This window comes from Somniosus microcephalus, chromosome 32 (assembly GCF_052327205.1).
Source record: "Somniosus microcephalus isolate GS21.2 chromosome 32, FLI_Smic_1.0, whole genome shotgun sequence".
Lineage (NCBI taxonomy): Eukaryota > Metazoa > Chordata > Chondrichthyes > Squaliformes > Somniosidae > Somniosus > Somniosus microcephalus.
The window spans coordinates 21,355,790-21,373,152 of record NC_141018.1 but is presented as its reverse complement, the minus strand read 5'-3'; positions in this window follow the sequence as shown (position 1 = coordinate 21,373,152).

Below are 17,363 nucleotides of genomic sequence, written 5' to 3'. Positions count from 1 at the left end.
ACATCAAAAGAAATGTATTTATCCGATGCAATGCCAAGTCTGCTCACCCACCACCCCAGTCCTCATTGGCTTCTAGCTCAAATTTAAAATTTCAATCCTTTGTGTTTCAATTCCTTCATGGCCCCACTTCCCCCTAGCTCTGTAACTCACCCGCCCCCCTGCCCCCTCCACTCCCTCTACTCCATTAGCTCCACCATTAGCAGCCGTGACTTCAGCCATCTACGCTCCATGCGCTGGGATTCCCTCCCTAAACCACCCCCCCAACTCCCTCTCCTCCTTTAAGAGCCTCCTTAAAACCCACCTTTTGGTCACCCTTCCTAATACAATCGTCTCCGGCTTGGCGTCCATTTTCCTTTTGTTTACGTATCCGTGAAGCGCCTTGGAGCATTTTTACCTTTGTTAAAGTCACTGTATAAATGTAAATGATTGTTTCCATTGTGTGTGATAAGGTGCAAATTCTTTCCTTAATACTTGAACCCAATGAATATTTAGTCACCTCATCAATTCAGTAGAGCCTGTATTTCCATCTGGTAATTGTAGGGTTGGAGCAGGTGATCCTGGAAAGAGCACTGCTCACAGAGATCCCAGGCTGAGGGCCCGGGGCTCACTTAAATTAATGGCAGTCAGCCTTTTGGGGCCAAACTGCACGGGAGCAGTTAAGTTGGTTGCCGCTGGTGGCGGGTCAGGGACACCCAGGAACACCTCCCTTTCCCTTCAACCCTCGCTTGCTGTGCCTGTTTGCAATAGGTGCCGAGCAGTTGTGTTGCTCCTCAAAGACATCAGCAGCATTATGGCTGGGGGGGTGTGGGGGGGGGCAGCGGAAGGGAACAGGGGCAAACGGGGTCCTGATAAGCCTTGCACACAGCAACAGGAGCGTCGGTGGTGGAGGGGTTGAATGTTTGTGGTGGATGGGGTGCCGATCAGGTGAACTTCTTTGCCCTGGATGGAGCATTTGTGGAGAGATCGGGTTGCCTGGAAAATCTGGCAAAGAGGAGGAGCGTTTACAGCCTCTTTGCCAGATTTTCGAAGCTTTCTCTCCCTTTGCTATTCTGTTGTAACCATTTACACCTCCTCTGGACCCACAACAGCAGCAGTTTGCATTGATGTAGCGCCTTAAATGTAGTAAATCTTCCCAAGACGCTTCACAGGAGCGATTATAGAATAAAATTTCACACCGAGCCACATAAAGAGATATTAGAGGACAGGAGCTGGGTCAAAGAGGTAGGTTTTAAGGAGCAACTTAAAGGAGGAGAGAGAAGCGGAGAGGTTTAGGGAGGGAATTCCAGAGCTTAGGGCCTTGGCTGCTGAAGGCCCGGCCAACCCCATACACCAGGGGCCAACACCACTAGCACAGCACTGTAACAATGAGTGTCAGCTGTGGCTCAGTGGGTAGCATTCTCATCTCTGCTGTCAGAAGGTTGTGGGTTTATAATCCCACCCGATGAAACTTGAGCACAAAAATCTAGGCTGAGGGAGCGCTGCACTGTCGGAGGTGTTGAGTGAAAGGATTTGGGGTTTAATTTCTATAGCTTGTAAGGGGTTCCATTCCCTTCCTCCTTACAATGTTTCTTGGACCCCGGAATTACAAGAACTGAATACACGCGACAAACAGGTTTTGGCTCAACCTTAAATTCATTAGTTTATAAAACCACAGTACAAACCCCTTTTATGATTGATTTGACTGATACTTAATTATTACAAACAAGTACAAACCCCTTTATGATTTGATTGCAACTTCCAATCACCCGCGCGGCTGGTCGTTACCGGTGTTGATTGTAGGCCTGGATCAAGAGATGACCGACCTCCGTCCTTCTTCGCCTGACTGCAGTATCCACGATTCGATGTTTTCCTTTCTTATAGTGTCCCAGTCCTGCTATCTCACACACCTGGGCCTCAGGCGTTGGTTCAGTGAACAGCCGGCTGGAATGCCGAATGCCGGGTCTTCACATCTCGTTATCTTCTTCTTCCAATCGCCTGAGCTATGCAGAACTGCAAGGTCAGAGACGACTCCATATCTCCTCCCCTGCTCTTTACACAGCAGAAAGATAACGTGATTCCCCTTACGGTGATGGGCGCTTAGCTCATAGCATTGTTTGGGTGTTAACGCTTCGTCCATTCTTGTCAGGAACTGATCGTTGTACATAATTGCAGTCAACTTGTGACATTGTCCGGCTGTTAATTTTCTCCAAACCGATCATGAATCAGGGTTTCAGAGGACTCGTTCCCTCTGTACATTGAGGTTAACTGTTTCATGTCCTTCAAGCTTTGCTTAAGAAAATAACAGAGGTACGAGTTATAATTGAATCATAAATTAGAGTCATAGGGGGATAAATTGGGTATCGCCCCGCTTGGGGCGCTAGTATTGGCGGTACGCAAAGTTTAGCACCAGGCGCAACTTATCGCCACCTCGAGTGATATTGGGTTGCAGCGCCCCTGAAGGTGATTGCAGCGCTAAATCAGGTGCTGCACGGTACTCTTAAGGCGCTAACCCGGCGGCGCTACTCAATTTATCGGCGGCCGGGCGCAGCGCAGGTGCTGTCAATAATCGATTTCCCCGAGACACGCTGGCGCCGGCCAGCTCTTAAAGGGGCGGGTCAATTAACATCAGCAGCTACACTCTACGCCTTGTAGGCCTCAAAATCGGCAGTGACCTACCTGTGGCGTTTAAAACTTCCAAGACATAGAAAGGGTCAGGCAGAGAGCGGAGCGCTTTAACGATGGGGCATTGGATGATCTGGTTGGCGCAGAGGAGCGCCAGCGAGCTGTGCTGTACCCCTAGAATGGCAGGAGGCCTCATCAGAGCGAATACTGCAGAGCTTGGAGGGATGTTGCCCAAAGAGTCGCCTCCAGCAGCATGGTGCCCAGGAATCCTGTGCAATGCAGGAAGAAGTTCAACGACTTCACTCGGGTCGTTAGGGTGAGTGCCTTTTTCGCAATCATCTTCATCCCTCCATCTGCACCTGACTTTATGGCCAGAGGGTGCGCGAAGCCCCAATGGCCATCTGTCAGCCAGCACCCATGGCCCTTTTTTGAAACACACACGCACATTCAGCTCAGTGCATAATGTAAGGGCTATTCTACCATGGGGGGCTATTCTACCATGGGGGGCATGTAATGTCAGCTCAGGGCAGCATGTTTCATCACTTCCCGTCCTTTCTCCTGCAGGCCAAGCTGGCCAGGAACCGTAGGGAGCAGCTTCGTACCGGAGGAGGCCGGCCTCACCTGCAGACCCTCACAGACCTCGAGGAGCGAGTCCACCAGATTGTTGGAAGCCGGATGAGTGGTCCTGTCACCTCTGGAGCTGCCGACCCCATTGTGCACAGCGATGGTAAGGTCATCACCTTTTTGAGCTCTCTCCTTCCACTTGTTCCCCCCACCAGCATGCTTTTTCACTTTGGACCCAAGTCAGTGCATTGCAGCACTCATGCATCCCTTGCTGCCACCCTGTCCTTTCGCTAAAGCCACTCTTCAACCTCCCTGCTTTCAGATGCTGCATCACCAGCTCGGGAGCCGGGCCCTCAAGCTGCCACTGCCACTGACTCCGGAGGCGACGAGCAGGAGGAAGCCGGACCATCCCTACCACCCTCAGGCGAGCCAGCCCCTCTGCAGACTGGGGAGACTACTTCCCTGGAGGGGAGCGGGGGGGGGAATGCTTTGAGGAGGAACCAGTTCCAGGAACCAGCGGGCTGCAGCAACGCAAGGGGGGTAGGGAAGCTCGGGGGCCGTCTCCCCGGAGGGCGAGTCAGGCCGCGAGTGCTGCTGCACAGAGCGTAGAAGAGGTGCGTGCCCTCGCAGAAATGGGCACCCAGGCTGGACTGAGGCACACTGAGCTCATGGCTGCAGTGGCAAGGATGCCTGAATCCATCGAGACACTGGCAAGGAGTGTCCAAGACTTCGGCGCAGCACAGGCAAGGAGTGTCCAAGACTTCGGTGCAGCACAGGCAAGGAGTCTCCAAGACTTCGGCGCAGCACAGGCAAGGAGTGTCCAAGACTTCGGTGCAGCACAGGCAAGGAGTGCGCAGGACTTCGGGACAGTACTGGAAAGGACTGTCCAGGGCCTCGGGACAGCACTGGAAAGGACTGTCCAGGGCTTCACCAAAGCACTGGCACCTGCCACGCAACTGCTGAGTGCTGCTACGCAGTCATTCGCTGGTCTAATGCAGACGCAGATTGAGGCCACGCGACCACTGACTGCTGTCACCCTCGCTGGATCAGGCAGGATTACCCGGGGCCCTTGCAGCACCACAGCAGGCCAGCAATCTGTGGACCATCCGATTGCTGCGCATGCTGCGGTGCTGCCCCGTCAGTGTGCCAGTGTGTCGGCCGACCAGGGAGCTGCTGTCCGCTCTCAGGATGACAGCATTCCTGATGCCACCGCTGGCACGTCTCCACTGCAGCTGCCACCACCTGCAGGACAGACTGCTTCCACCCATGCACAGATGGAGCAGTCAGCAGCCGGGCCCTCCAGGCCCAGAGGTCGTCCAAGCCGTCCCTCAGGGGCATCTGCGCTTTCGGACAGTCAGCAGGCCTCCCCCAGCCCTGCTGCAGCCACTGGGGTCCCATTACAGAGGAGCTGCAGGGAGGGAAGGGGCCAATCTCGCAAGAGAAGCAGATCACCATCAAGGGGGAAAGAGTAGAAGGTGCTGCTGAAACGTCTTATTTGTAGAAATCAAGGCCGAGGATGCTGGTCTGAATGTTAGTGATGTTTTGGACAGTCTCCCGGGTGTGCGAGTCATTTATGTGTCAGTGTGTTAGATTTGCTTTCTGTTGCCATTGCTTTGTCTTGTTGGAAGGAAGCACATTTTGTACAATAAAAAACTTTCTTTATTTACAATGGCCATGTCTGCTATTTACATGCATTTTGCCCTCCACAGGCTTTGGGGTATCAGAACGGTTCCATTTCTCTTCTTGGAATGTCAGCATGCATTCCATGAGAGGGGCCTAGAAGCGACTTCTGATCAGCCTCTGACGGACGGCCCTTCCAGTTTGTGCCTCCCTCCCATCATGGTCCTGCTCCTCCTCCTCCTCCTCCTCCTCCTCTGCTGGTGCTTCAATGTCTGGTGGCATTGGCTGGGTCCGTAGGATAGCGAGGTTATGGAGCATGCAACATACAACCATGAAGTGGGAGACTCGCTCATGCGAGTACTGCAGGGCTCCTCCGGAATGGTCCAGACAGCGGAACCGCTGCTTCAGCACGCCGATTGTGTGCTCCACAATGTTCCTCGTCGCTTGATGGCTCGCATTGTAGCGTTCTTCAGCAGGGGTGCTGGGCGAACGGACGGGGTCATCAGCCACGGGCACAGAGGATAGCCCTTGTCCCCGAGAAGCCAGCCTCCTGGGTGAGCCGGGGCCTCGAAAAGGTCTGCAACAGAAGGCTGGTGCAGGATGAAGACGTTGTGGCTGCTGCCTGGGAACTATGCATTCACTGCGAGAATCAGCTGTCGGTGGTCAGAGACCAGCTGGACATTCAAGGAATGGAACCCCTTGCGGTTGCGGAACTCCTCCGGATTCAATACAGGCGCCCGCAAAGCCACGTGCGTGCAGTCAATGGCACCCTGCACCATGGGGACGTCCGCTATTGCTGCGAAGCCCTCTGCGCTCCCGCTGCTTGTCCGGGGTCATTGGGAAGGAGATGTACTGCCGCCTCCTTTTAAACAGGGCATCAGTCACTTGACGGATGCAGCAATGCACCGCAAACTGTGAGATGTTGGCTATGTCCCCAGTTGTGGCCTGAAAGGAGCCGCTTGCGTAGAAGTTTAGGGCAAAAGTCATCTTCACAGCCACCGACAGAGATGTCCTGCACCTTATCTGAGGCTGCAGATCTGGCTGAAGCAGATGGCACAGCTCAGTCACCACCTCCTTTCTAAAGCGCAGCCTTCTGATACACTGCTCCTCCGACATGTTCAAGTAGGAAAACTGCTGTCGGAAAACCCTGGCAGCGTAAGGTCTGATGTGGCGATGTCTGTTGGCCCTCCTCCGTCTGGCCATGCTTGCCCCTCTCTCCCTGCGTCTCTGTGCCCTTTCCAGATGATTTAGCAACAGGACGTTCCCCTCCAATGCAGCCCCCATAATAAGTGCGCACAGAAAGTCTCCCCGTTTGATATGTTCACCAACAGCAAGGTGATGGTCAGAAGGCTGAAGCTCTTCTGCCAGCGCTGGCTCAGTGGTGAAATGGCTCTTAGTGTGCAGCTCAGCAACTCTCTCTAACTCTCGAAGAAGTTGTGCTCCAAAAATGGCTGCCGCTTTTATACCACAGCAGTCCCCTTTAAAGAACGCCCCCCCAGCCCGACAGCGACTGGGGAACATTCCAGGTAAGCTGTCCTTATTAGCGCCAGGCGGAACGGAGGGGCGCGCCACTGAATTTCCGGTCCGGGGCGCCCAAAAGGCGTTGCACACTGAAATTACATCATGATCTGCCTGCGCCCGTGAGCGGGCGCTAAGGTTTAGCGCCGGTGCAAAATGTCCGCTCAATATGGGAAGAGGCGCAGGGTTCGCTGCGCCCGGGCACTAGTTGGTTACCGCCACACTTCTCGGCCTCTTTAGGCGCTAATGGGTGGTGCAACCAACCGAATTTCTCCCCCATAGAGTTCTAATGGCAAAGAAAGAGGCCATTCAGCCCATCGAGTCCGTGCCGGCTCTCTGTGGAGCGATCCAGTCAGTCTCATTCCCCCGCTCTATCCCCGTAGTCCTGCAAGTTTGCTTCCCTGAAGTGCCTATCCAGTCTCCACTTGAAAACATTGAGGGGGAAAAATTGGGTGAGTAGCGCCACCTGTTAGCGCCTAAAGAGGCAGTCAGTGGCTGTAGCGCCACTGGCTGCACCTCCCGCGATATTCAGCAGGGGCGTTAATGGTGGCGTTAGCCTTTTGCGCTGCGCCGCCACCGATGACGTCATCGGTGCGCGCAGCGCCCCATTCTCGCCCCCATCGCGATATTTGGTAGCGAACGCCGCTGTAGCGCCGTTCGCCACCCGCGCCCGGTTCACGGGGCCTTGCTGCGCCGGCAGAGGCGCAAGTTAAGGTGGAGGTGCGGGGCGGCCGCTTTTTCGGCGGCCGTCTGCCAGCACCTCCGTCCCCGGCCTCCTGGTCCACCCCCCGCGGCATTGCCGACTGTTTCCCGAGAGCCCGGCACTTCTCCTTGGTGCCGGGCTCTTTTGCCGGCACTCACGATCGGGGCTCGCGCTGTTGCAGGCCCCTCCCCCTTAACAGTGGGAGGAAGGCCTGCAGTACTGCAGCATGCCATGCCGCAGCGTGTGGCGCTGCGGCACATAGCGCTGCGAAATTCACTTTCAGTGCCCTAAGAGGGATGCGGAGTGCCTCAAGCCGCGCCCCGTCTCCCTCTAGGAGCACTTCAACTGAATTTGCGGCGATTGCTAATGCGGCGATCGCTAATGCGGCGATCGCGGCGCAAATTCCAGCGCCCAGGCGAACTTTGCGCCGCTTGGGCGCCTCAGGCCAATTTCTAGGTCTGAGTGTCTCCGCTTCCACCACTTCCGTTGGGAGCGAGTTCCAGATCCTCACTACTCGCTGTGTAGGATTCGCAAAAATCCATGAAATACAGTATACGGGTAGGGCCCCTGAAGTGGCCACATTGTGAGAACACAGAATGGAGTTGGCAGTTCTCATGGCCCAGTTCAAAAGGACGCACACACAGTACCTAACAGCAGTCTGAGTCATCATCGATTAGAAGAATCCAGAACCTTACTGTTTTTGATATTGTAATGTGGTTACAGCAGTAAACAAAACTATTAGCACCTGAAGGTGCACTAATCACTGGCAGAGCGGTAACCGATCTCAGAAGCCACTGAGCACACACAAACGAAGGGACACTAATCGGATTCCCATTATGGCAAAGCGGTAACCGATCTCAGAAACTGCTGAGCACACACAAACGAAGGGACACTAATCGGATTCCCATTAGTTCGATTTGCGAGCAGTTAAAATTAATGTGCTTGCTTTTGTTAAAGCAACCTTAACAAAGGAAAACGGTTGATTTGGCGCCAAGATTAGGGCCAGAAAAGAGTATAACCGTTCAGGTAAATCGTCAGCAAGTCAGTCTAAGATTCGACCAGAGTAAGGAAGACTCCTCCGGAGACGGTTCACACTGTGAAGTCCAAGTCCAGTTACCATCAGGAGTTCGAGGACCGTGCGGAACAGAAAACGGCTCGAGGATTTTGGAGGACTTCCAAAGTTTGTACAGGAGAGCGAGCCCAGGAGCCGGTCCCATAAGGAAGGTCGGAGGTCCCGGACGACACCAAGTAACAGGGTCCGGGAGCCGGTCCCATAAGGAAGATCGGAAATTCCAGACGTAACAAGAAGTACCAAGGTCCAGAAGGGTTTTGAAATTCTGGTGAGCATAAAGGCCCAACTCTACCTAACTGACATAATTGAGGTATATTCAGTAACGGGAGGGTTTGTAACGTTAAGGGTATTTGTAAGTCAGGAGTGTGATTTATCCCTCGATGTGTCCGTGCGCTTCCCTCACCCCCGCTTTTAGCTTATCGCTATTTTAGAACTGTTTATATGCTTTAAAGTTATTTTTCTCAGTGTATAATTTAGTCCTCTGTGAGAAACGTTATTTTTCGTCTGCATTTATTCTTGCCATTTTCTTTGTGTACATTCTCTTTCAAAAATAAAGATCGTTTTGATTTAAAACTCAATCTGTCTCATCTGACCATTTGTCTTCCGAGTCACGAGTTGGCCCAACACACAAAGGTTGTCTGGCAATAAGCCCAGTGTCTAGAACCGTGAGGGGGGAGTGCTTCGAAACCGCTCACGAGTAGTGCGAAAATCAAAACCAATTTAGCACACCATAAGCTCGTTAAAACGACCCCTTACAGCTGCGTAAAAAAGTTTTTCCTCACGTCCCCCTCTGTATCTCTTGCCCAAAACCTTAAATCTGTGTCCCCTAGTCCTCGTACCATCAACTAGTGGGAACAGCCTTTCCCCGTTTAGCCTATCCAAACCTGTCATAATCTTGTACACCTCGATCAAATCACCCCTCAACCTCCTTTGCGCTAATGAAAACAAATCCAGCTTCTCCAACCTGTCCTTGTAGCTAAGATCCCCCATCCCCGGAACCATTCTGGTAAATCTCCTCTGCACCCTCTCAAGGGCCTTCACATCCTTCCGAAAGTGTGGTGACCAGAACTGGACGCAATACTTACTTCCAATAAAATTGTTTCCTTTGATTCCAGTCTCCTTGCAATTCTGAGGATTTCTGTAGGTTCTGGAGCCAGACCTACAAAGATATTGGTTCAAATTTGTGTGAGCTGTGATTATTATTAATGAAATCTAAATGCTTTGGAGCTACTCCATGTGTAGGTTGCAATAGCCTGTGAGGGGATCTATTCTAATTTGTAAAGTTTTATTATCCCCTGTCTCTCTTCAGCTTTGAAGAATTAAAACAGAAAAATAAAACTTTCCTCCTGTCACGCCAACACCTTGGCTGCCCGTGCTTGCAAACATCGCGCCACCACACCTACGCCGCGAATATGCAGTCTCCAGAGAATACCACTGCCACACCAGCAAAGACATGCCGATCCAGGCCGACTTGAACAACCTACCACCAGCCCGTCTCCAATCTAGAAGGTCATTTTGTACCGTCACCGAAGCCCTTCAGCGATCTCCCCTCAGCCTTGCTGACCGATGGCGAAATGCTTGGAAGAACTGCGACATACGGAATGGATTCCTTATAGAGGACCCCACAGTACAACCTGAAGGATCAAACCTTCCTCGCAAACAGTGGACAACCATCAACCGGCCTCGGAACCGGCCATGGCGGATGCTGCCACCTTCTCCATAGATGGAAGATTAAAGCATTCCCGTCATGTGACTGTGGAGCTTCTAATCAGACCCTGGAGCACATCATTGAGCACTGCCCTCAGAGGAAATTCGCAGGCAGCCTACAAGATAGCCACCCTGTTACACCAGAGGCTTTGGCCTGGACCTCTGACTTAGATATTGATATACGAAAGAATAAGAAGACACAGAAGTGGAATCACTCAACATTAAATTAAGAATAAACTTCATATAAGGAGAAGTAAAATGAATGACACTAATCCTCTGTACAAAGTTTCTTGCCCGCCCATCTCTTGAAGGGATATTTACTAGTCCTAGCCCCTTTAGGGCTACCCCGGATCAGGCGTATTTCTCAGATATTCACTTTCAACCAAAATTTGAGGTAGCCGAATTCTAAAGAAACTTAATTGGGTCTAAAGGTCCGGGCTATCTCTCCCTAAAGGAAAGGAACAACCTGAGAATGTTACTGTCCTCCAGATAGCGCTTTTAATAAGTTTAGCTAGACTGTAACGTTCCGGATATGATGAGGGTCCGGAAATCTCCCTCAGAATTCTGCAACTCCTCACCAAAGAGTGTACAGAGATTGAGTTTGCGAGTTTTTGATACAGAAGTCTTATGTGAGACAATTCTAAAAATATATAGAGATTTATTAAAGAACCGACATGCAATTTACAGTTGGTGAATCAGTCAATCGCAACATTAACCGTTCTAAAAAGAGAAAAAATGCTATCTTATTATTAACAGAGAATCTTATTTTTAAATCTTAACTTCGCTACAGTATTACAGTTCTTAAAGTTCTCTACAAGGATATCCATCAATATCAAATACCTTTGATCCCCAAGGTACAAAGAGTGGTAGACTACAGAGTTGCCTCTGAAGCCGAGAATCGCTTTGCCCGATTAAAGCGAGTCTGAAATCTCATTTGAGAGTTCAATATTTATGCCCTTTACCAGTGGCTTTTCCTTTAAGGTTTTCTGCTGATGCAAGTCAATTATTCCTAGTCATCTTTCTGCCGACCTTTGCAATTCTCCACTGCTACATCAGCTTGTAACATTACAGAATCTTGTCTCATCGCCACGTGTTCTGAGTTTACCATATAAAAACGGTGTGACGGTAGGTGTTTCTTACTTTATGTCATCTTTACGAAGTTTAAATTAGAACACCTTATCCAGGGTGAACCATTGTTTTGTTCCCAAAAGTCAGCCTGTCGGAGCCTGCACCCTCTGTTTCAATAAGGTTATTTATTCAGGGTCAACAACTGTCTTCTCTCAATAGCCAGAATGCTTTCATAGCTATTTCATCGTTAGGTTTCTAAATTTCCAAACCCAGTTTGTCATGTTTTAACAAGGCCAGAACTCCTTCATAAGATAGTGTATTTTTCTAAATAGGTTATAAGGCTTATTCCTTCACACTCTCTGATACCGCCCTTTGATACTCGGCCTAGTCTACCTCTGTTATTGCAGCAAGGACTGAGAGATCATAGTAAGGCAGGCGCCATCAACACCTCTCTCAAGACTATTTGTTGATGCTGCTTGACTTTTGCAACCAGATACAGTAATAGGTCTTTAAACTGCTGCAAGCCTCATGAAGCTTCACCAGCGCCTGGATTCCCACCGGCTTCGGGGCTGGTGAGACTTTGTGAGGCTTGCAGCTGTTTAAAGGGCTATTACTGTTGAGTGAGCAAGAGACTGCAAGAGAATGAGTGAGCGCGTGAGCTTGAGTGTGAGTTCGTGAATATGAGTTTGTGTGAGTGAATATGAGAGTGAGTGAGAGAGAATGAGTGCGAGAGAGTAAGTGGAGAAGGACCTGATGAAATTCAGTTCTTACAAACTGTCAGTACCACTCGATTACTCGGATATTATACTAGACTTCCTCTTCTTCTTAGGCAGTCCCTCGGAACCGAGGATCACTTGCTTCCACACTAAAAATGTGGGACCTAGTCTCTGTCACAGGCGGGGCAGACGGTGGTTGAAGGGGCAGGTGGGTGAGGTGCTCGGGTTGATGTGCACTCCTTCCGCTGTTTGCGCTTGGCTTCCGCTTGCTCCCGGCGAAGAGACTCGAGGTGTTCGGCGCCTTCCCTGATGCTTCTCCTTCACTTTGTGCAGTCTTGGGCCAGGGATTCCCAGGTGTCGGTGGGGATGTTGCACTTTTTCAAGGAGGCTTTGAGGGTGTCTTTGAAGCGTTTCCTCTGCCCACCTGGGGCTCTCTTGCTGTGTCAGAGCTCCGAGTAGAGCGCTTGTTTTGGGAGTCTCGTATTGGGCATGCGGACGATGTGGTCTGTCCATCGGAGCTGATCGAGCGTGGTCAAAGCTTCAATGCTGGGGATGTTGGCCTGAGCGAGAACACTGACGTTGGTGTGCCTATCCTGCCAATGGATTTGCAGGATCTTGCGGAGGCAGCGTTGGTGGTATCTCTCCAGTGCTTTGAGGTGCCTGCTGTACATGGTCCATGTCTCTGAAGCATACAGGAGGGCGGGTATCACTACTGCTCTGTAGACCAAGAGCTTGGTGCGAGGTTTGAGGTCCTGGTCTTCAAACACTCTCTTACTCAGGCGACCGAAGGCTGCACTGGCACACTGAAGGCGGTGTTGGACTTCGTCATCAACGTCTGCCCTTGTTGACAGTAGGCTCCCGAGGTATGGAAAGTGGTCCACGTTGTCCAAGGCCTTGTCATGGATTTTGATAATCGGGGAGCAGTAAATTTAAAAAATTTTTACTTCAACTTTATTGTCATTGTACAATGCACAAGTACATGAACAACAAAATGTGATCTTGCAAGCTCCCATGAGTCCAGTACAAATAACATTAACATTAAACGTAAATAGCACCGTCCTGGGAGAAGCAAAGCCGCTGCGTCTGTGCGCGCCGCCATTCCATTTCCACCATTCCTCCTGTCTGACAATCTTCAGCCCAACGCCCGGGCCTGCTCACCAGCCGCCCCTCCCGGGGCTCCTTCCGTGACCTTCTGCACCTGGTCTTCCCTGATGGTCACCCCTCCAGGTACTAACCAGACCTGGCTCTGCTTAGCTTCCAAGCCTTAGCCAGTGACCCTGTCCCTAGTCCCAGGAACCATGTGGCGGGGGCAGGTTGGTAGAGGACCTTTGTCTTACGGATGTTTAGTGTAAGGCCCATGCTCTCATACGCTTCGGGGATTTTATACAAGACTGCATTGCAACTAAAGCACAAAAAGCTAGTTTCTGAAATGTCACACCACTCATATAATGAAATAACATCAGTGTTTCAAGACCTTTCTAATCGCTCTGTGTCATTTACTCGTATGTTAGCCATCGCTTATTATTTTGTCAATTATTTTTATATTACCTATTGCAAAAATGTCTTTTCGCGATTGTATATTTATGAATTTGACAGCAGATTAAGTAGGTAAAAATAACAAAAGACTTGCATTCATACCGCACATTTCACGACCTCAGGACATCTCTAAGCACTTTACAGCCTTTGAAGAACTTTTGAAGTGTAGTCACTGTTGTAATGTAGGAAACGCAGCAGCCAATTTGCATACAGCAAGCTCCCATAAAACAGGAACAGGATAATGACCCAAAGATCTCTGTTTTAGTGATGTTGATTGATATTGGCCAGGACACCGGGGATAACGTCCCTGCTGTTCTTCGAAATAGTGCCGCGGGATCATTTACGTCCACCTGAGAGAGCAGACAGGGTCTCGGTTTAAGGTCTCATCCGAAAGCCAGCACCACCGACAGTGCAGCGGGGCACAGGAGTAGTGTTTCGCGTCGTTGTCTAGTAAAATCTAGGGGCCAGAAACACAACCTTTGCACGGGACAGCAAGTCAAAGAGTGCCCCCTTGCTCACTGACGGGACCCGTCACTGGGGTCGGAATTATTTCCACTTGGCTAGAGGTAGCCATGCAAATTATTGCCCAAAGGAATGGGTAATGTTTATTTGTTGTATTTGTAAATGAATTAGGGAAAATAAACAGAGCTACTGCCAACGAGTGAATGGGTACAGTACGTTTTATACTTCTCAATTATAAAGTGCTTAGAGGGAAATGTGGAATTATAACTTGGTGTAGTTGATACAGAATTTTGGGAACTGTACAGGCGACAGAGCTTTGGTCTAATTTATTTCCTAAGAATGATTGGGTGCAAGAGAGATACAGGGTAGGCTCAATAACTAAAAGGTACTGCAGAATATTGTTTTATTGTGGAAACCAAGGCAAGATTAGATAAATCAGCAACTAGTATTGAGGTGTTGCCTGTGGTGTATGTGCCTTTAAGAGCCCCTGTGTACTGTAATGCCGGTAGTGGCCACTCGGGCTATATAAGCCTGTATAGTGTCTTGTATCTGTTAGTTCACCTCCAGACTTTGTCCAGTAAACACCTGTAAACTAACTCCTGCATTCCGTGTCTTCATTAACACACGGATACAACATTGCCAAGTATGGGTTTTAAAAGCTTATAGATTGTAAGCGGAGAAGGAAAACAACAACAACAACAACTTGTATTTATATAGCGCCTTTAACGTAGTAAAACGTCCCAAGGCGCTTCACAGGAGCGTTATCAAACAAAATTGACACCAAGCCACATCAGGAGATATTAGGGCAGATGAAGAGGTAGGCTTTAATGAGCATCTTAAAGGAGGTAAATGAGGACGAGATGCCGAGAGGTTTAGGGAGGGATTTCCAGAGCTTAGGGCCCAGGCAGCTGAAGGCACGGCCGCCAAAGGTGGAGCGATTAAAATCAGGGACGCTCAAGAGGTCGGAATTGGAAGAGCGCAGCGATCTCGGAGGGTTGTGGGGCTGGAGGAGATCACAGAGCTAGGGAGGGGCGAGGCCACGGAGGAATTTGAAAACAAGGAATGGGAATTTTAAAATCGAGGCGCTGCTCTGTTGAGCGAGATAAGGGGCTGGATTTTGTCAATGGGGACGTGATGGAGGCGGGGCTCCCACTTTTTGGGTTGTAGTCCCGCCTCCATCGATTTGTGGCCAACCCACGCGATTTTCCCTTGATTAACCTTGTTAAGCCCGCCCAGCGGGTAGCTCAGTGGGTAGCACTCTTGCCTCTGAACCCCACTCCAAGACTTGAGCAAATAAGCTAGGCTGACACGCCAGTGAAGCACTGAGTGAGTACTGCACTGTCAAAGCTGGTGGCTTTTGGATAAGACATTAAACCGAGACCCCCCCACCCCACCCCCTGTTGCCTGGATGTTGCAGTGGGGAAAGAGTTAAAATGACATTGCTGGCAGGTTCACTGAAGAGTGTAAAAAGACAGGGGCTAACATGAAAGGCCACATCCATACTGACCTTTGAAGACTAAAAAGCAATTAAGTGGAGATAAGGGGCTGGATTTTGTCAATGGGGACGTGATGGAGGCGGGACTCCCACTTTTTGGGTTGTAGTCCCGCCTCCATCGATTTGTGGCCAACCCACATGATTTTTCCTTGATTGACCTTGTTAAGCCCTCCCAGCAGGCTCAGCAGGCCAATTAAGGGACACCCGGCAACAGGTGACGTCAGGGATTGACATTTCATCTGTCAAGAGCTTTTGACATGAAATATCAGCGTTTGACAGCTCTGTGAAGCTGTCAAACGCTGACAATCTGTCTTCTAACTTGAGTCCTTCTCCACAGACTCAGTTAGAAATCTCTCCAGAACAGAAAGCAGAATGCTGCAACTTTTGATAGCTCGCGGCCATTCTGCTTTCTATGCCAGTGAGATGAGGGACTCCCGAGACCTGAAGGAAGGAAGCCTGCATTAGTAAGTAAAGGTAAGTAAAACTTATTTAAACACTTTACACACACCCAACGCACTTACCTCTGCACTCATGCACCCATCACTCACCTGAACACCGGACATCTCGACTCCTCCAACCCCTTCAGACCGACGGTCCGCCTCGCTAACTTGTCGTGGTTCGGAGCCGTCGGGAAGCCCACACTTCAGGGCTCAAAATAGGGATTAGGCAAAAAACTGCCTGTTAACTACCTGTTAACAAGCAGTTAATTGGCACTAATCCCCTTTCCACTTCGGGGAGGTGGCTCCCAGCACAGGTCGGATATCCGCCTCCTGGGACATTGGCATGGAGGCGGGTTAGGGGCGGGATGGGTTCCTTCCCCCCGATTCTGCAATTTTCCCACCACTCCCGCCTCCAAACCCCCCTCCACGGGGCTTGGAAGTTCGAGCCCAAGGAGTTCCATCGTTATGAAAGAGGATATGATCCCTGGTTTGTGCTGAGTTCTGTGGGACCAGCTGAGCCAATGGCTGCAGTATATCAGTTGATCTCAGTACCCCTTGGTTAGAGTGAGAGGAAAATCAGCCAGCCTTCCCATTCTGATTGCTATTCAGTGACTTGCTGGAAAGTGCGTGTGTGGACATCATGTTAAGGCGGGATCCAGCTTTGTGGTGATGGCCCCCAATGGTCCAATGGCCTGTTGACAGTCAAGCTCAGATTTTTCCATTTTGCCATTATTACAACACTGGATTGGGCACTTTGTGGAGGCATTGGCACATGAACGCATCATCATGGAAAGGATAGCAACCTCCGTGGAAAGGATGGCTACCTCTGTGGTAAGGCTGGCTACAGTAGAGGAGAGGATGGCTATGGTAGAGGAGAGGATGGCTACGGCCATGGAGGAGCTTAGTCGCTAGGGTATTGAAAACATGGTCATTGTTCAGAATAGACTGACATCTCTTGAGGAGCGATGGTCAGCTATTGAGCATAGAAACCAGACCTTCATGGAAGTCCTCTGGAGTAGGACTTCTAGTGCAGAAACGGGTCCTCATGGCCCCCCTGAAGTGCAGCAAGGTGCTGTCAAGCCACTTGCTAGCTCTGAAGTGGGGCTGACCCATGAGAGGGGTGTTGGTGGCAGAGAACAAGGAAGTGGGGGCTCCTCTCCAAGTGCTCACATGACCATGCCACTGCAAAGCCCTTGGTCAGAGCCCCAGAAGAGTCCTCACCCAACTGAGATGGGCGTCTCAGCCCCTGCACAGCCGCAGGAGCAGCAGACTGTTGCCGAGCCCTCACAGGTTCGCAACCCCAGAGGACGGCCGCCAAAGGTGTCGAGACCAGAGCAGCAAGAAAGTGAGCAAGGGGCCTTCACATCTGCTGAAGCCACAGGGGAAGCACCACATAGGAACACGCGTAAGAGGAAGATAAAGCACAAGTAGTCACAAGGGTAGTCACTTGGGTGTTCTGTTGTATTGATTTTTGACAAGCTATTCTTGAATTGTTATGATAAACAGATTTGATGGCAAACTGTTGAAGTTATTGCCTGTGTCATTTCGCAAATGGGACTTCCACATTGAGGGCTTAGGGCGACTTGCAATTGTCAGTATGGTGGTCAGAGTGATAGGAATCCACAGGTTCTTGGCCATTAGCGATGCTTTGGTAAGAAGGTGTGAGGCAAAAATGTTTGATTGTGCAGGCTAAGCAAATCTGGCCAAGATGAGTGCGTCCCTTGCATCCCGGGCAGCAATGTGGTCACACGCTGGCGCCTTCTGGCCTGTGCAGCTTCAGGTAGGTGAGCAGCAGCTTGGCGCTCCTGTTGTTGCTCCTGCTGTTGGTGCTGCTGTTGTTCAGGGTTCTGCTGCTGCCACT